The sequence below is a fragment of the Mustela nigripes genome, unplaced genomic scaffold (genome assembly GCF_022355385.1).
Source record: "Mustela nigripes isolate SB6536 unplaced genomic scaffold, MUSNIG.SB6536 HiC_scaffold_76, whole genome shotgun sequence".
Lineage (NCBI taxonomy): Eukaryota > Metazoa > Chordata > Mammalia > Carnivora > Mustelidae > Mustela > Mustela nigripes.
The window spans coordinates 2,227,601-2,247,913 of record NW_026739491.1 but is presented as its reverse complement, the minus strand read 5'-3'; the positions used below and the strand labels follow the sequence as shown (position 1 = coordinate 2,247,913).

The 20,313-nt window shown below is 40.2% G+C and overlaps 1 protein-coding gene across 15 annotated transcripts in view; it reads left to right on the top strand.

The window, feature by feature from the left end:
• Positions 1-1,662: 1,662 nt before the first annotated feature.
• Positions 1,663-20,313, top strand: part of LOC132008247 (PHD finger protein 21A) — a 192,697-nt gene continuing 174,046 nt past the window's right edge. For 10 of the 15 annotated variants that reach the window (XM_059386770.1, XM_059386767.1, XM_059386771.1 and 7 more), the window contains exon 1: positions 1,663-2,253. The gene's annotated coding sequence lies outside the window, so the exon portion shown is untranslated. Of the gene's footprint in view, positions 2,254-2,504; positions 2,668-3,361; positions 3,493-20,313 lie in introns of those variants that run through there. The other 5 variants (XM_059386762.1, XM_059386760.1, XM_059386759.1 and 2 more) reach the window with 3 other exon arrangements.

Genomic DNA, 20,313 nt, shown 5'->3' with positions numbered 1-20,313 from the left:
CTGCAAAAACTGGACTTCATGCCTATGGGAGTTGCATGGCTAATCAATGCCTGGAAAATGCGTAGTGGCAGATGCTACAAAAGTGCTGAGCCTTAAAAACACAACCACCCCCACCCCCCATTTGTATTCAGTTGAGGTTGGGGTTTATTGTTATTTAACATTCGAAGGCCAACACTATGTTAAGTCCAGCGTGCTGCACAGACCAGATAATATCACTGTCCAGTAGGGATTTTTTTTTCTTTAATCTAGGATTTTGGACTTTTTTTCTTTGATTGTGGTTGGGGGTTATTTTAGAATCTAGTAGTAGATCCATACAAAAACATTAAGCTTTAAGTTGAAAACTATCGATTTGAAAATCTAAATAAACCCCCTCCAAAAAAAAAAAAAAGAGGCCCTCCCCTCCCCGCCAAGAAATCTCTCAAAACAAGAATTCCTCTGATGTGTGTGTGTGTGTGTTTCCTCCCTGCAGTTCTCCATGTTACAGTCCTTGGAGGTAGAATAGGCATAAAATACTTTCACTAATAAAATATGACAAACCGCCGGATTATACGTGGCCGATTCCCAGTGATTGCCCTGCTACACAAAGCAGAAAAGTAAATGCCATCATCCCCCTTAGAACAAAAGAACTTAGGAATAAAAAACATGGAGAGGGGGGAGAAAGCAGCAATAAATAAAGGTGAGGGAAGGACCCCGTCCCCCGCCCCTCCCCGACGCGACTGTGGGACTAAGTGTGGCTAATAAAGTGGTTCAAGGGTAGTTATTTGGAAAGGGGGCGGGGTGGCGAGGGGAGGGCGCGGGCGAGCGGCGGCCGGGGATTGCATGTTGCATTCGACTTGAGGTTGCATCTTTCTCCTGTTGCCTGGACCACGCTCCCCCATTGCAGTGCTTCCCCATTGCTTCTCTCCGCTCCTGCCCTCGCGGCTTTTTTCCCCCCTTAAAACTGCTGTTGCACTGGAGGGAGTTGGGGCCGCTCCGGAGCCCCTTTGCAGCTCTTGCCCGGGGGGAGGGGGAGTTGGGCTCGGGCCGCGGAGTTGGGGGGGCCGCAGCGGGCTCCGGCCTCGCCTCGGCTGCAGCTACATGGGAGCCGAGCTGCGGCGCTGCACCGACCCATCATTGCGGCGGCCCCGGAGTTTGGCCGCCGCCGCTCCGTGCTCAGCCCCATCACCGCCGCCGCCGCCGCCGCTGCACTGGAGTTTGGCTGCTGCTGCCCTACTTCACTCTAGTTTAGTTTCACTCACTTTACATCCGGGTTTTTTCCCTAGGCAATGGGGGCCGCAGCACACCCCGTTCCTTAGGCAAAGTGAAATAAATTCGCCGCACCGACACGTCAAGTAGTCCGCCCGCCCGAGCGCCGCCGCGGGCCCCCGCCGCCCCCCCCCGCCGCCGCCCCGCCGCCCCCGGGGGGCCCCCGTGCAGCCCGGGAGCCGCCGGCGGAGGCGAGGGGGCCCGGGCCGGCCTCCGTACAACTCCGCCCGGCAGCCCCCTCCCTCCCCGCCGTGCCCCTCTACCCCGGCGCCTCCTCTCCCCCCCCTCCCTCGTCCCCGCTTTTCCAGCCCCAGTCCCTCTCGCCCGGCTCTCGGGAGCGGCGGGGGCGCGCACGGCGGCGGCGGCGGCGGGCCGGCGGGGCCGCGCGGCGGGTTCCCGCGCGGGCGAGTGTGTCTGGGCCTGGGCGGAGGGATCCCCGGGCTGAGGCGGCGGAGGTGCTGCGGCCCGGGGCCGGGTGGTGAATTGGCTGGTGGTGCTCGCTGCTGCTGCTGAGAGGAGGAGGAGGAGGATGAAGAGTTGGGCTTGTTTGTCTCCCACAGTTTCTCTCCTGCTGCTCTGATTCCCCCCCACCCCTATTCCGGCCCGGGGCCTGTGTGTGTCTCTCCTGGAGGAGGAGGAGGATCCAGTTCCTCCCCCCACCCCCTCCTCCCCACCCCCCCCTTGCCTGGGGAAGAGGAGGAAAGAAACAGCCCAGAGAGAGAGAGAGAGAGGGAGAGTGAGTGAGTGAGTGAGAGAGAGAGGGAGAGAAGAGGAGAGGAGAGGAGAGGAGGAGGAGGAGGAGGGAGAAGGGAACAACCTACCATCTTAACACACTAATATCTAAAAAGTGCGAGAGGCCCAGAGCAGCAGCAGAAGCAGCAGCAGCAGCTCCAGCTTCTTCCCTCCCTCCCCATGAAGAAGAGTTCCCTCCTCCTCCTCCTCCTGCTTCTCCTGCTCAGAGTTCCTGCCTCCAGCTGCCAGGGGGGACAACCAGCCAGCAGCAGGAGGGTGCAGTATCCCAGCTTTTCCATTCTCTCTTCTCCTCACTCTCCTCTCTTTTTTTTCTTGAGTAGCTCTATTTCCCCTCCCTCCCCCCTCCCCCCTCTCCCCCTCTCCCCTTCTCCCTGTCTCTCTGTCTTGTCTCTGGTGTTTGTCTCTGGGAGGAACTGGGGCTGCCTGCTTGGAGTTTGTTGTGGGGGGGAGGGAGGGGGAGGGGAGGGGTGTGTGGGAGGGAGGAGGGAAAGGGGGGGTGTTCTCGTCAGGACCCCTCAGTCAACTTGAGATTTGAGCAATAACTTCCCCTTCGGGGCGCCCCCCTGCGTGCCCTTCCTATTCCTCCCCCCCTAAAAAAAAGACAATGGAAGAACCTTGTCTCCCCCTTCCTTCCCTCTGCCGTCCACCCCTCCCCAGGATAAATTGGAAGTAAGTTTATGAGCAGCCTCGGGAGCCTGGGCGCTGAGTGCAGGGCCGAAGCGGGTGACAGAGGCGGCGCGCCGGGGGTGGCAGGGAGGGGGCGTCACATTGTCCCGGCGGGGGGCCGGGGAGGGGGGCCGCGGGCGGGGGCGGGGGGCGCGTAGCCTCGTCCGCCCCCTCGGCTGTCCCTCAGCCCGGGGATGGTCGCCTCGGGCCCTTCACCACCCTGCCCCCCCCTCGGGATGCTGTCGGGGGGAAGTTTTTATTATGATTATTTAATTAATTAATTAATTTTTTTTTTTTTTTTTTTTTTTTAAAACCATCTTGTTTGGTGACTGAGGGATTTGGTTTAAAAAAAAAAAAAGCTGCGGCTGCTGACGCTGCCGGGCCCGAGTGTGTGTCTGTGTGTGTGTGTGTGTGTGTGTGTGTCTGTCTGTGTGTTGGTGCATTTGTCTTGGGTGGCCGGAGGAGCGTTGGGGAAATTCCGCTTATTCTTCTTCTTCTGCAACTTGTTATTCCGGAGAGTCTGCCTGCACCCCTCACCCCGGGGCCGGCCCTCCCGCACTCGCCCCCGCCGTCCGCGGCCGCTGGGCGCCCCCGGGACCCCGCGCTGGCCCAGGCCGGCAGGCCGCTCCGAGAGGGGCCGCGGCCGCCCCTCCCCCGCCCGCGCCCCCGCCGGGGGGGAGGGGCGCGCGGAGTGGGACTCTTTCCGTTTGGTCCAGCCCCGTCGTGCACGCAGTTCCCAACACTTCTCGTCATCCTCTCTTTGGTCTCTTTATTCTGCTGAGCGGTGCTGTTAGGATTTCTTTTTTTCCCCTGACCACGTTCGCGATGGTGGGTAGCAGCAAGGTGGCCCTGGTAGGGGAGGGGTTGATACCGAGATTGGGCACCGGGGGAAGAATGTCTCGTTTCAACTTTGTCTGTGGCTTGCACCCCCGGAGAAGGCCACACGCCGGTTGTAGGGTGCAGATGTGCTGAGAGTGATTTCTAAGTAGTTGAGTTGTTGAGATGAGGGTACGACTGCTAATGGTAGGCAGGTTTTGTTTTCATTGGTGAATCTGGTGTCATCATATTCGGGGCATATGTTGAAATATTCTTTGTTTAGGTCTTGAAGTAGAGGATCTCACTCTGCACGTCCACATTGTGTTGTTTTTAAATGATGTCTGCAAGTGTGGCTTCCTAGAATTTCAAATGTGAGTTAAGGTCCGGGCGTGTGTGGGCCTCAGCATTGGCCTTGACAGTGAACTTTGTGGCTGTGTTTTGGATTTCAGAGATTTGCCCCGTAGCTGGGGTGCAAGCTGTGCATTTTTTGTTAATAGTAGGTGTCAGGAATGTAGATGTTTAAGCTGGGGACATTAATGGAAGAGCATTCCTGTATTAATAATTGATAAGTGAATATTAGAATCAGATTAATTTGGGTTGATGAAAGTTTTTTTGTTTTGTTTTGTTTTTTCAAAAGCAGCTGTGCACTCTAGGAAGGAAGCCTTTCCATAGGCACACTTTATAGGGGTTCTTTAGGGTAGGGAGATGGAATATCTCCTTTTAAAGAGGATACTAATCAACATCTCTGGCTTCGTTGAGGGCCTGGTAAGGGGACTGAAATTGGGGCGAAGACATCTAAGTGTACTTTTCAGTGTTTATGTTGTTTGTTTACATCTGGTGTTTATCACATTTGGGCACTAGAAATAAATAGGGCAGTTTTTCTTTTTTTTTTTGAAGAATAGCCCCCCCCTCCTTTTTAAGTTTCACGATTTACTTGATTTCACAGCATTGTAGGAAACTGTTACTACATTTTTACTGGAAATACTATTATTCATTTTGAGTTTGGTAAGTTCTTTCTATTCTTTTTTTCTATCTTCACTTGTGTATGGAAGCTACATTGTGGGCTTAAAGCTAGCTTATTAGGGGCCATTTAAAATGTCTGAAAACTACATATTGAGATACCAAGACATATTTGATGGCAAAGAGGAAATTTTTGTGTGCACTTATACTCCTGTTTATAAAAAAATTTCTGTACTTAAAACTTCTGTAGATGGACAACTGTTCTTAAAAGGAGCATAGTAATAGTGCAGAAAATTCTTTAAACACAAACTTCCAGCTAATATGTTAAAAATATTCCAGGTATTTTTCTTTATGTCAGACTTTTGCTTTTGCTAACATAATGGTATTTGCAATATTACTGGCATTGCTTGGCTGGCCATAATAAAGTCTTTTGCTTGAGTGCTTTTGATGGCTTTTTAAGGTAGTTTTTAGATAATTTTGCAAGCTTTATTTAAGCATGTTGCCCTTTGGACTCAGGCAGGTCTTATGGAACCAGAATAGTAATAGATTAAAAAGACTCCTACCTATGCCAGATTTTCTTTTTAAGAGGTATAAGTGATGGACGGGGCCCTATTTCTTTTAAGCTTTGAAGGGTCCATCCTTTTTCCCATTCAGTCATCTGGAAGGAGCTGCCTCAGAAATACTCTTCTTCTGCTTACATGAAGAACTCTAAATGCTATCCAGCAGGAGGTGCTACAACAAGATAAAGCCAATCTCTGAATTTTGAGGGCCTTGCTACTTATTACAGTTCTCTTAGCTTCAACTTAGCAACAGGATAAACGCCTTAAAGTTCCAGAAAGATTTTAAGTAAGTCCATTTAAAAGTTCATTAATAAATTACGTTTGCAATTTGAAACTGAAATCTTTGATTGCTTTTACCTGCTTACCATATTATACAAAGTAGATTTGTTATCGTGGTAGCTTAAGAATGCCACACTTAGCTACAGAGTGCTGTTACAATTATTTAGATGTGGAGTTAGTCTTGTATTGGTGAGTGGGGAGTTGAACAGATATGGAAAAGGTGGTGTACAGTGGCTATAAACAAAAGAAGTTGGTGTGATGGTTTTGTGTCATCCCTGTAATATAAATACAGATAGGATATAGAGATATGAGATTTTGGACAGGGAAATGCTGTATGGAAAAAAAATTTAATTCCTTGTGTTTTTTTCCTCATATCTATAGACAGTGATCCTAATAGATAAATTCTTAGGCACTCAGCTTTACAGATATGTGTCATTGACGTATTTGAGTTGGCCTCCAAAGACTGAGATTCTCGAACTGTAAGTAAAGTTATATCTGTGAGTATAGGTCATTGCTGAAATCCCTTAGTAACACTTAACAATAACTGCATAAAGATGAAAGTTAGTTTCATAGCATTCACAGCACATGCTCCTTTGAAACTCTGTTAGTGTTAGGAGAATTGATTTATCCCTGGGAATATCATGCTACTTCAGTGCTTGAAAAGTTTTGTATCAAAGTTTTAGAAACTTAGGAATGTGTAGAAAATTTGATGAAGCTGCTTTGAATTTTGTCAGTTTTCTAGGCATAATACTGTACTTTTTTTTTTCCGGTAAGATCAAATGAGATAATACATGTGAAAGTTCTTTGTAAATTGTCAGAAACCATGCAGATGTTGAGATAGGTAGCTAATTAATACATGGACAGAAATGTCTGTCTTTAAAATGTTAACGTTCTCCACATCATTTGGGAAATGAGCACATTAAAAGTGTACCCCCAACACTATATGAATTTTTTTTAAATGCTACTGTGGTTACCAAAAAGCTCTTTGTTACAGTTTTGAAGCTTTGTTTAAAAAATGCCGTGGAGGCAGTTTCTCATAATTCAAAAAAGAGATCATTTTTCTTTTTGTAGATCTTATGAAATGTATATCCCCCATTAAATTTTTTCTTCATTTCTTTATTGATGTGATAGTAGTTGATTTTAGTGAATATTTAAGTTCCTGGATCTTTCTATAGACTCTCCTTAACACACAAAGTAACAGATGTCACAGTTAAGGTTTTGATTGTTTTCAGGGAGTCTGCTAACTTTCTGAAAAATTCTTACTAAGTAAAGCTTTCAAGCTTGTTTCAAAGTGAAAATGTGTATCAGTATGTATTAGTATTAGGTACGTGGGTATATCATTTTGTTTTTCTCTTTTAGGGGGATGCATGAGGAAATGACTACTCAGTCTAGAAGAGTGCACTGAAATATTTTTGTGTAAAAATAACCCAAAAGTTTAAAACTTGGAGCCTTGATTTGTGGCTTTTTTAAAAGACTCTGCTTGCAAATTTGGACTAAAATAAAATAAAATACAGATAATTGGGAGTCCCTGTGTTTATGAGCATATCAAAAGGTTTAGTTTCAGTCTTACATTTTAGAAGCTACTGCTCTTTATGAAATAGCCCCTTTAATTAGAAATTAAATATAGAAACTTGTTTCTGTGTGTGAGAAAAACATTTAACTGTTTAAATAAAAATTTAACCTCTCAGGGTAGTATTAACTTTTTCATCCTGTGGACACTGAATACTAAAGTTGGTATTGGTTTTTTTGTTGTTTTTTTGAGGAAATACGGAAGTTAAGGTTATAGTAATGTGCTTTTAAATTTTGTGTTCTTGGTATTTTATTGCTGAAAGCTTTTGTATTTAATAGCCATTCAAAGGGAGAAAAGGCAGGGATTAAAGTTTTGGGTCTCTAACATTTTACAGAATTCCTTTATATCTATATTCAGACCTGATTTCTTGAAATCTTTCTGAACGTTCATGTTAATTTGTGCTAGGAAATAGTCACGATTTTTGTTGACTTCTCAGGAACTTTTATACATGGGCTTTTTTGTAGGCCTTAAGTATTCTTTAGGAGCACAGCAATATATTTTAATCACTTTAACTTTACCCGGTGTGTATTTTTGCTGCTTGGAGGGTTTTTTTTGTTTTGTTTTGTTTTTCAAGGAGGTAATATGCTAACCCTGCTTTAAATTTATTGCAGATAATTACTTTTTAAATAGCATATGTTTTTTTGTTTGTGTGTTTGTATGTACATGTGGCTGTGCTATTTTGTAGGCTTTCCTATAATTCTTGTGTGTGAAATTTCTGGAGTTAACTTTTGTGAGAATGTTGAAGTGGGCTTTTAGGGATAACTTTTATATTACTTGTCTGTTAGTTCAGCGTTAAACTGGGGGTGGTGGTGAACTCTTCCACCACATTTAGAGATCATATGTGAGGTTCAGTCAACCTTTAGGTATTCTACAGCAACTTTCTCACACTAGACACTTGGTGTGGCAGTTTGAATAACCCTCCAACTTCTCTCCCTACAGTACATTGCAAGTCCTCCACCTGTTTAAAAAAAAAAAAATCTCTGTTGAAGGAAAGTATTCTTTTCTATATTTTGGAATCATCTATGGAAATGTTTTCTGGTTTTTTAAATAGACAAAAAGTGAACTGATAATATGGAGATAGGAAGGCAATGGGGCCTAACAGGTTGGTGATCTAGGCTTTATTTTGACTCTCTGGGCCTAGGGGACAAAAAATAACTTAAACACAGAAGCCAGAAAGATGGGTTTTGTTTTATTGTTTTGGCTGCATTGAGGATACAAACTGTCAGTACTTGAGGAGAAGGAGCAGCAGAAAGGAATTGATTTTTTTCTGCAGCAGCTCCAAGTATTGTTAACCATGTGCATCTCTGAAGCAGCATACTTACAAATCAAACAGAAGTTGATTCTTTCACTCAATTAACAGTCAAGCCCTAGACAGGTTTTTTTTTTTTTAAGATTTTAAATAAGTATCAAAAACTTCAGAGTAATGACAATAATTTCCTGATAAAAGTGGGTGATAGTAACCATGGCAACTGTTATCTGGCCTTATGGCCAGTATGTTGTATTGATGAAGTCTCAGATCCTGTAGTAGCCTGTCACTTTTATGGTGAAATGTAGTAACATGTGTTGCAGGTGATTTTTAGCTGGATTGTGTTAAATTTGTGTGCCAGCTTATCTTTCCTTGTTAGGAATTTCTTGGACCATATTCCACAGCATGTTTGTGAAGGTGCTGTTGCCTGAAAATAACCCACCACCTGTGTTAGGCCTCCTGATGCAGATTGCACTTAGTTCTTTCCCAGCCTCCTTCCTCTGTCTTGCAGAAAATAGGGGTGTGTGTAGAAACTATATATACATAAATAACAGCTCAAAGTTATCTATTTGGACACGTTATTGATAGTTTAAAAAAAAAATCTTCTGGATGAGAGAAATGGGATATTTTTTTTCCCCAAGTGTTCTTTCTGGAAACGTGTGTGTGTGTTTGTGTGTGTGAGAGAGAGAGAGAGAGAGAAAGAGAAATGAGAGTTTAGGAGCGGAGGGCGTAGGTATTGAGTAAGGAGTTGACAAAAGAGAAACTTAAGTATTAATTGCTTTTGTGTGTGTGGTGGTGTTATGTGTACCTATTAGAGTATAGGAAATGTTTTTGTATGAGATTTTCTGCAAGAAAATTATTTATAAAATATAACTTGAAAGACTGTTAAGAGAAAACCTGGTAAAACTTTCTTGGGGGAAGGGAATAGAGAACTTTGAAACTGATCAACCACACTTTAAAAAAATGGCTTTAAAAATGATGTTTTAAAAAATAATTTAAAAATTGTATGAAATCTTCTTGCTTTTTAAGCATTTCTTTTATTGCTTAGCCTGTGTAAGATTTCTCTAATGTGAAAATGTTGATGTAAATATTCATTGATACTTTTTCCAGTATGTGGTAAAGAAACTGCCAGAGCAGAGAGCAAACAGGTTATATTTGAATTTCACTAGACCCTGATAATAAGATCTAGTGAAACTGTGCTTAAATAGTTCAGACTTTCTTAAAACTTACTGTGATAGGGTGAAGTGGTTTACTTACTACATGTCCCAGGATGCATTTCGGGTTTTTGCTTAACTCCGGATTAGAGCGTTGCATGCTGGGACCTGTAGTTGATTTAAACAGCACAGAGAACCCTTCCCTCTTGTCTACTCCATTTTATACAAACAGCTTCCCAAGCCTCTAAGAACTTTCTGCTAAGTAAAATTTGATTGCTAATGTTATGATTATCATGGTGCTGATATTCTAAAGTGAGTCTTCAGAAACACCCTAGTGTTTTAGTTTACCTTGGATTAGTTTGTTTTTTTATCAGCTACTTTAAGATTTACATGTAAAATAACTGATACATGTTTATGTATGTTTGTGTTTATATATTTAAAACTTAGCAATTGTAAATTTTTTTTGTCTGTGCTGCTATAGATTGCTTTATAATTACAGCACACAGATTGCTAATATGGGCATTAGGAGGTTATTATTATAGGGCCTGATATATATGCTGTTCTCTTTTCTTTGAATGGGGCCAGTTACTCAGTGCCCATATTTAAATTTAGAGTTTATTTAAAAATTATTTTGTAATAATGGTCAATGTTTTGAGTCTTAGTGTTTTTTAAATGGAAGATGAATTCCTGAAAATAAGTGTGGTTTCAATGTAAATTTAATACTCATAGATATAATCTGAAAGGTAGAGGAAAAGGTAAGGTTTCTTTAATAATTTGTATTTTCATTTGTAAAATTTAAATTTCTTTCTCTTCTTTTCTTTGAAGTTCTGATACTTTATTAGTGAATATCAGAATGTTGTTGCAGGGATTAGTTGTTGAAATCTGTGAAAGTGCTTAGCACAGTGCCGGCCACATAAAAAAGCCTCAGTAAATGTGTAGAATTAGCAGCAGCAGCAGCAGTAGTGGTTCTTGTTATTAAATAAATAGCATGCCTCACATTTTTTCCTCTCTTTTTACATTATTATTTGAACAGAAGCCCAGCCTGTTCTGACAAGACCTTGAGATTTTTGGCCTATGGTAATGATATGGCAGTTCCTTAGAATTTTTTGCTGTCCATAAGATGTCTTTGCATCTCAGTTTCTCCCTGAGTGATGTATGCCTGTAGTTAGCTACCAGCCAGTCACAGACTTTTTTTTTTTTTTCTAAAGATTTTATTTATTTATTTGACAGAGAGAGATCACAAGTAGGCAGAGAGGCAGGCAAAGAGAGAGTGGAGGAACCAGGCTCCCTGCTGAGCAGAGAGCCCGATGCGGGACTCGATCCCAGGACCCTGAGATCATGACCTGAGCCTAAGGCAGCGGCTTAACCCACTGAGCCACCCAGGCGCCCCAGTCACAGACTTTTTGACCAGAATTCAGCTGTGCCTGTTCAGTACTCATTGCCACTGTACCACAGCTGTTGGTTGACTTTGGAAAGTTCAAAAGATAATAAAAATGTTTTTGTTCATAATGTTTGCACTGGTAAAATACCCAAACTAGTTGATTAATGAAAATAAGATGCTGCAAAAATGTTCCTCATGTCCCAGTGTATGTAACCTTGAAAAACTCTGCTGTGTTTAGAAGCACGAACCAAGCTATCGCCATAGTTTACAGTGTTAACAGGACTGGTGTATTGGAGGCCAGTGAGCAGCCCCAGAAAGAAAATGTAGTTTCAGGTCTGTGGGTTGTACTTAAAATGTTAGGTTCAAAAAAATCATAAGTCTTTACATTATTTTTCTCTTTTAGGACACTCTAACTTCTTTTAGGCTCTTGAACTTGTAGGATATTTTTATCTGCATGGCTGGTCTCTTTTAGCTTTTTGAGAAGGGAAAAGGACATCTGGGAATATTGAAAAATGTAAGCACAAGTTGTGATGTATGTGCCTTAGTTTGAGGGTATACAGAATCGATATAGTGTCTTTCCTACCTGCTTGGCCCGTATCTATTCCAGCTTTTCCCCTTGTGTGGAGTCCCTGGAATAATATTGCTGAGGGCTGCTGTGTTTATTTAAGAGAATTCTGCCTTTAGTAGTGATTATTTAAGCACTTGTTCACAAAACAAACCAACCCACTGTAATAATACTAACCTTTTTTTCTCTTATAAATATGAACTGAAATTTGTTAATATTTGTATTTTAGACATTGAATAGATTCTTTAGCTATGTCAAAAATTTGTGGGATCTGAGCCGGTAATGCTGCCACATCACGAATGGCTTTATTTATCTTCTGTTAATTTGATTTTTTAAGACCTAACATTAAAATGAAATAAACTCAGTGGTTACCAAGAAGTTAAATACAAAGGACTAAGTATAAGGGGTAAAATTGTTTCTAGTGTTAATTTGGTCAGTGCAGGAAAGATCAGATTTGGATTAATGTTCCTTATCTACATTTTATAATTATGCACGTGTGTAATTCTTAATATACTAAAGTTGGAAATAAGGAGAGTAAAACTGGGCAGCCATGTGTAATCCCTGTAGAGTCCTCCGACACACCTAAAGTATTGAGCACAGTTTTCTTTCTTTTTTTAATGAAATGTCCCAGGCCAGTGGAAATGAAACAATTGTGATGGTGTCAGAGGACTTGGCCCTAAGACCAGTCCTGTCACTAGTGGTGTGCTCTTGGGAAATTCAGCCTGCTGGGCATTAGTTTTTGCAATGGTAAGATGGGAATAGTGGAGAAAGCCAGCTTCACAGTGATGTTAAAAGGACTGGATGAGATAATACTGATGAATGCACTTTATAGACTAAAGTAGTATATATAAATTGAGTTTGTAGTCACTAATAAATGCCTGAATTTTAAGGTATTTCTCTGTATTGTGTTAACAATGTTGGTATTTTTAAAAGTTTAAATATAGGAGTTAGAATCATATCATATTTGGTGATCTGAATACCCTCTGCCCATGGTCAGCAGAGAAGTTCTTAATAGATAGTGACAATATGCACTGATGCGTTTGTGCGTGTGTATATATCTATATAATATACACAAATGTCATAAATGTACTGGTGTGTTGTTATGGTAATGCAAGTTTTCAGTTATGGGCTTTTATATTGAAAACTATTTTTATGTGTTAAGATACAAACTTACCCAAATACACATATTTGTTCTATAAATATATAAAGATTTATAAAGATATAAAATTGAACGTTTGGCAAGTTGAGAGCTGTTCTTATACCATAAAGTTATGTTGTTTTGATAACAACAATAATAATGATTTTATATTTACTCTTTATTATATATAAAGTTAAACTCTTTTGTATATAGTATCTCATTTAATTGTAATCCTCAGCAATATTACAAGGATTTACTATTACTATCATACCCCTGTTTTAGAGATAAGGAAATGAAGCCCTCCCTGGGATCACATAGGTGTAGCAAATGCTACAACGAGAATTCAAGCCCAAGTTTGACTCCAGAGCCTCTTCTCTTAAGAGTCCATAATATTGTACTAAACTTAATTCCTCTAGAAACCTAGAAAGTGAATTTCTAAAGAAGTTTTCAGTTTACTGAAAAGGCCACAGCTACATTGTATCATCTTGAGACTGTTTCCTGCTGGTTTTGGTTGGGTTAGATTGAGTATTTTGGAAATAGTAAGCATTGGAATGGAATGGAAATGAAGGCATTTGGGTTAGTGCCTGTTTTGCTCATCATTGTATGCCAGTTGTGAAGCATAGTGCCTACCACGGAGTGGGGACTGATGCCTATTTCTTAAGGTTGGAATTTGGGTACTTTAGCATCATAGGCTATTTTATACGTTTTTTAAAGTAAGTGCAGATATTTTACGTTTGCTGTTTTAATTAGTTCTTATGTAACTACAACATTTTAGAGGGTTTGATGAGAAATGTTCTTTTTTTTTAAAGAAATATTATAAAGGCAGTGCATCTGAATAATTCTAGCCATATAGATATGTATAAAGTAGAAAATGAAAGTCATCCCATTCTACTTTTAAATTTTCCTGTGCATTAAATATGTACTATATATATCCATTTCAAAAATAAATAGAGTTATACCATAATACTGTCTTAAAGTTTACTTTTTTCAAGTGGCTATTTAAAAAACTTGTTTTTGAAAATAAAGCTCAGGTGGAAAGTGGGAGTGAGATTGGAAGGAGAGAGGTAAGATTTATACATTAAGATTATAAACTTAAACTCTAGACTGGTTATTACTTATGGGGCAAAAAGCATTTTAAGATCTTTTTAGTTGTGCATAATGCCTTAGTGATGGTCATTGTTATTTTTAAAACTTTAAAAAATAACCAATTTAAAATGGCAACACCATTTTCTGTCCTGTGCAAGTAATTTAAGAGGCATCATTTCAGAATTAAGTTCTACTAGTTTATTCTGGTAGCTACTATTTATAAAGAGATCAATTATGGTTTCACATAACTTTTTTGGAAACCGGTGGGTTCTCCTCTTGGTTGGTTAGAGGCATTCATTCAACATTTATAAATTGAAATAGTATTTTAAAGTTGAGAAAATAATTGTAATTTTTAATTGTAATTTTTAATTCATGGAAACTCAAACCAAGTACTGCTTAATCGGCATTCAGATAGATACCCTTCATAGGAATTAGTGCTCGTACTCACATCTTTATGTTGGTAGTGTTGGCTGACCTCACCCCCATCCCTGTCCCTACTCACTCAACCACTACCAAATGCTATACTGATAATCCACCATTTTTTCAAGTGACAAAAAAAAAAAAAAAATAGGTAGGTAATAAATTTTTCATTTCAGAAGTTTTAAAAAAGAGTCTTCCTTGTCCTAGAATGTACTCCTTGTGTCTGAGGTGCCTTAACGTTTCTTTAGACTCATATTTAGTGAAGTGCTGACTCCTGGCCTTAAAATTCCAAGAATTGGATCTGACAGGGCATAGCAGTTTATTTAAACTACAGTATAGTCAATTATTTATTTACTTATTTATTTGAGAGAGAGGGAGGGCACCCAGGAATGGGAGTTGGGGTGCTAGGGAAGCAGAGGGAGAGGGAGAGTCCAGAGTAGAGCCCCATCTCACAGCCCTGAGATCAAGACCTGAGCCGAAATCAATAGTTGGATGCTTTACTGACTGAGCCACCCAGGCGCCCCCAGAATAGTCAGTTTTAACACACCAATTCAAGAGTTTTCTCATTGGCAGCATTCATATGTGCTTTTCATTTTGTGTGGCTCAGGCCATGCCCTAGAAAGTATTTTATTATTTCTCAGAATAGTCTTATAAGTATATAGAGGGCTCAGTTCATGTCATGGATGGTCAAACTGAGGCAGAGACAAGAATTCAATTAAGTGAATAGCAGAGCGTGATTTTCCTCTCTTACTTTACCTTTGACATTCTTAGCCTGTTGTCTCCAAACTTTAAAAAATAACTGATAGCAGTAAATGTATATTTGTATGTAATTTTCTGAATTAATGTATGTTTCAAAACATATAGAAAAGTTGAAATTTGAAAAAGGGTGATATTTAAAAATAGAAGTTGCAGTAATTCCTTCCCTGTCCTCCTCTCTTCTCTGGGGTGGGTGCACCCACTTGGAGACGAGTGCTTTAGATAGGCCATTCTTCTGCAGAAGAGGCAGCCATGGGGACACCTGGAGGACAGTTGGCACAAGGTGTGGGGCTTTTAAGTTGGAGTGATCTTTTGCAGCTTTTTAATTTTAAAGAAACAGGCTTTCTTTCTGTGAAAGGCTGAAAGACTGAGAGTAAAGGCCTTGAGAGAGGTGAGCTTAAAAGATGATAGAAGCTTTACTTATTTTCTTCAGAGTTGACCAAAGGGAAAAGGCAGCCTACCCTGTCAGCTCTTACTCCCACTATAGAGATGGCAGTGCCTTTTTCTGTTGTTGTTAGGCAGTTTATAGAACGCAGGATAGCTTGGTAAGCGTCTTCTCTGTGCCTGATATGACGTAACATTGTGGAGTATGCAGCATGCATGTTAAGTACAAGTGGTTGTATTTGGCTTGTTGCTGCAGCATTTTTGAGGATGTCTTAAAAAGCAGTTCTCATTCGATAGAGTTGGAGATGTGCAAATTATTGAAATCATCATTTCATGAAGCCCAAACTTTGTAACTTGAATTATTCTATTTAGTATTTGTTTATTTCTCTCCTCTCCTTCTCCCCTCCCTCCCTCCACCCCCCACCCCAGGACTTCAGAGCAGAATTCTTTTTCTGAAAGGAACAGATGCTGTTAACTTATCAGGACCTGATACTAAAAAGCCTACAAAAATCTTTGTGCTGCTTATTTTCTTTATTTAATCTATATGCAAAGCATATTGTAATTATTGCTGTTAGAGGGTTTTAAACTGATGGTTCCCCACCCTTTCTGTGCACAGGGGAGATAGATTAGGAATGCCAAATGGACAACTTGGTATAAAGAAATAATGACCACTGAAATAAAACAGGAGTTCAAATAAAAAGCAAACCACATACAAATGTAGAATGAAAATATCTTTTAGTAAAATGTTAGCATGCTGTACTTGGAACAGATGCCACATTAATTCAAAAGAGAGCCCAGAAAATGTGGCAACTTTACGATGTCAATGGAGAGAGCTGCAATAGTTCCTTTTCTCATTGTGTCAAGTTCTCAGTACCTCCAGGTCCAGTCCTGTTCCTCTGTATTTATTTTTCTGGGTGTATTCCATGTTAGCATACAAATAATAAATCCGTGCTCATTGTTTTTATTTATGTAATTAAATATATTATCATACTAGTAGATATTAGGGTAGAAAGCCCAGTAACTTATAACAGTAATGATTTTGGTTTCAAATATGTGTATCAAAATATTCAGAATCTGAGGTAAAAATTGATTTTTCTCATCTTTTAAGGCACATTTATGATAATAAGGTAGTTTAAGAATTGAGACTTTCAAAGAGGCCTATGCTTTTTTCTTTTCTTTTCTTTTTTCTTTTTCTTTTCTTTTTTTTTTTTTTTTTTGAGGCCCATCCTTTTTTGAATGTAGAATTTGGACAAGTTACAAAACTATGAGAATTTTGCATTTTTTTCTCATTTAAATTTGTAGTTATCATTGGACATTTGTTATGATTTTTAAGTAGCTTAGATTCATTCATTCCTTTTGCGGTATTCTTTATGGTGTTTGGGAAGAAGGAGAAAGGGTGTTGGAAGGGTACTACCATACACACTTGGATACTTCCAGGCTGACGTTCATTTTATAGAGGATTGCACTGGGACATCTCTGAATTGCCTGCTTGTTGCAGTGCATGGCTAATGTGATTCTGAGCATGGAGAGAGATGGGCTGGGGGTTCTTAATCAGACTTACAGTATGCCACTTCCTGAGCAGTGCAGTGACCTAATCACCAGGGGTGGGTCCTCTGCACCTGTAAAGTCTGGCGGGCATGCTTAGAAGAGTACTACTAGTTTTCTCTTAATTAGTCAAGGCAAGAAGGCTCACAGTCCATTAGTTTTGTTGAAAAGGTTAAAAGTTTTGTTTTCATACAATCCAGGTGAAGGGAAGTTTTTAGCATGGCAGTAAATAAAGCTCAGTGGTTGGGTATCTCCGCTGAAGCTGGAGCCAGTTTGCATGGGGCTGAAGTCCTGGCTTTGCCACCTATGAGCTCTCTAGTAATGGTCAAATCACTTCACTGTCTGTGCCTCTGCCTATGTAAAATATGAATAAATAATAGTACCTATATGGGTGCCTGGGTGGCTCAGTGGGTTAAGCCTCTGTCTTTAGCTCGGGTCATGATCTCAGGGTCCTGGGATCGAGTCCCACTTCGGGCTCTCTGCTCAGCAGGGAGCCTGCTTCCCCCTCTCTCTCTGCCTGCCTCTCTGCCTACTTGTGATCTCTTACAGTGTATCAAATAAAAAAAAATACATATAAATAATCTTTAAAAAATAATAGTACCCATAGCCTGAGGTTGTTAGGAGGAATTAATAAGTTAATGTATAAACTGCAGTAAGTTCTTGACACATATAGTATGTACTAAATAAATGGTAACTATTGTTAGGTATTACTTAACCTTCATTCTCAAGTTCTTTCTTCTCTTCTCAAGGCTTGAGACAAATGTTGCATAATGGGAAAAGAGCCTGAGCTTTGTGGTCTGACCCCTCAATTGGAATCTCTGTACAACCACTTAAAGTTGAGTGTGTGACCTTGGACTAATTATTTAAGCTCCCTTCAACAAAGATGTCTCTCATACATGCTGTATACCAAGCCCCGTGCTATTCTTTTGGACTTCAAGTTTCTTCATCTGTGTTGTAGGGTTGATAACACCAACCTTCTGGGATTGATGTGAAGATAAAATGAGGAAATTTAAGACACTTGATAAGTAATAACTGCTGTTATCATTATTATGGTTACAGTCCCTCTTAAAGTTTATGGGGGAAGAGTAAATATGGAACAGCTTAGCTGGAAAGGAGGTTTTTTTCCCCTGAAATGTCATGGTGAGAAAAGGTATGGGTGGGAGAAGTGTATCTAATGAGTCCTTGTTTGTGAAAGCTCTGGGAGAAATAGAAAATATGTGGGAATATGTCAGTTTTAATAGACTTTAAAAAATATTATAGGGCACTTTAAAAAAACTCTTAGTGATATAATAAGCCTTTTCTTGTACCAGCATAGTGATGTGGTTTACAGTAGGTCACTTAGCATGGAGTCAGTAGTAGACTAGGCATTCTAACTCAGAAGTCTAAAATCCTAATCAGCTGCTCAGTCCCTTGGGTCAGCTGCTCAGGACAAAGTGTGTGCTTAACCCTGAGAACACAAGCTTGAATGGAATAACTAGTGGAAACAATTGTAGAGGCACACAAATGCTTTCTAGTAATGATGGACATCATTTATTTGCCTTCTGATTTTGGGCATTTTGCCTTTGTGAAATTTCCTCTCATCTGGTGCCTGGTCTTTTCTTATGGCAATTGTTATTTTCTTTCTATATTTAATTGTCGTATGTTACCTGTATTGAGCCTAGAAACTGGGCCTGAGGACAAGTTGGTTATGAAAAAAGCCACTCTTTAAGTTTCCACCTTACAATGATCTCAGACTTAAGATATTTTGGTAAAGTATTTGAGTTTTTAATATGTCCATTAGTGGGCACGTGTGCATGTTTGTGTGTAGGTATCTATCTGGTAAGTGAAATAAGTCATTGAGGGAGGGGGAATGATCATTAAGTGTGACATAGAATTGATTTTATTTATTCACTACCAATTTGGAGCTGAAACTTTTTTGATCTTTGATCTGCATAGTTTTTTCCCTAGGATTCAGCAAATGTATTTACAATAGCTTACCACAATACCGTAAATATGGCATGTGTTACCACGGATGAGCATTTGAGTTAAAGTAGAATAATAGCTTCCATTAACTTTTTGTTCTTACTTACCCAACTGTACCAGTTCATAAAGGCCTAGGAGGTAGATAGAAGCATTTACTAGATTTTATTTTGTCTGTGTTCCTAAAACAACGTTTCTGCTTTCTGAGCAGAAATTCCAGCACGTTTGTTTTGATAACATGCCTATACTTTATCTCAACAGATATATTAAAAAAATCAAAGTTTTATAGCAGGCTATATAGTTTTCTTTCTTTTTTTCTTTTTTTAAGTAGGCTCCACGTGGGGCTTGAACTCAAAACCCTGAGATCAAGACTTGAGCTGAGACCGAGAGTCGGATGCTTAACTGACTGAGCCACCCAGGCACCCCAGTATAGTTTTCTTTCATTTAAAAAAAATTGTAATATTACTTTACAATTTATAGAGTGGTCAATAAGTGAAGCTTTGTAGTTTTAGAATTAGCATAGTGTATGCACAGTATTAAGGTTTCTTTATGCAGGGCTTACAAAAAAGTTGCTTCTCTTGGGTGAATGGAATTGTAGAAAGTTCAGAAGTATATTTCATTTCAATAAATAGAGGAGTTAGCAATAGGCCCTATGAGGCCTTTGAGGTTGACTTAAAGAATAGTACAATTTTGAAAATTAGTCTGTCTGATTTTAAATTTGTAAAAGTTGGGCTATTCATGTCAGGGCTGAACTCCTACTAGACTTATATGGGAACCTGTCTCATTCAGCCTGGTACATTAGCTGCTTCACAGAGAGACGCACGTCGATTGCATATACTCCCTCCATTGCCTTTCCGCGCCCCCTCCTTTGCTATCTCTTTGCCGTCTCTTCTCTGTGTATGCTATCCTGTCTGCTCTGCATCACTGCCTCCAAAGCCACCACTGTCTTCTTCTCTCTCTCTGAAAAACAATACAAAACACCATTGTAATTATTAGTTTTTTTTTTTAAAGATTTTATTTATGTATTTGACAGACAGAGATCACAAGTAGGCAGAGAGGCAGCAGAGAGAGAGAGGAGAAAGCAGGCTCCCCGCTGAGCAGAGAGCCCGATGCGGGGCTCGATCCCAGGACCCTGAGATCATGACCTGAGCCGAAGACAGAGGCTCAACCCACTGAGCCACGCAGGTGCCCCAATGTAATTATTAGTTTTTAAACAGAGCTGTTATCAGGACCTTGAGGCTTTAACAGTTTGTGGACCTCCTTATTTTGGGCCCTCAGCCAGGAGTTGGATAATTGATAGCTTAAAATCACTTGTGAAGTAACTGAGTATTTGTGAAACATTTTATATCTGGACTGAGGAAGAGAATAGAAAAAGACCTTTTACCTCAAAAATTGCTGTATTTTCTGGTAGGGAGTGAGGTAGGGGCATAGTCAAAAGGGGAGCTTTGAAGTTACTTAAACTAAGACGAGGGAAATAGGAAGCATTAATTGATTAGCTGGTTCTCTGTACTCCTGTGGACCTATCTGGAAGAGAATTTGGAAATTCTGGTGTTGCTGACCCTAAAAGTATTCCGGTTTAGTATGAGAGGATTAGTAGAATTTCTTTCTTTACTTTGTAAAATACAAAATATGGCTATTGTGCCTTGTTTTTAGGCATTGATTGCATTTCATTAATTGGTAATTGCAAAAAAAAAAATTGGTAGTTGCAAAATAGCAGATCATTTCCTCTCCAGATTTCTTGTAGTCGTTTTGAATTGTTAACTGAATTGTTTTGGTAAGTAAAGTAAAACGGAAATTAGTTGTGGTTAAATGTTAATGGCTGTATTGGAT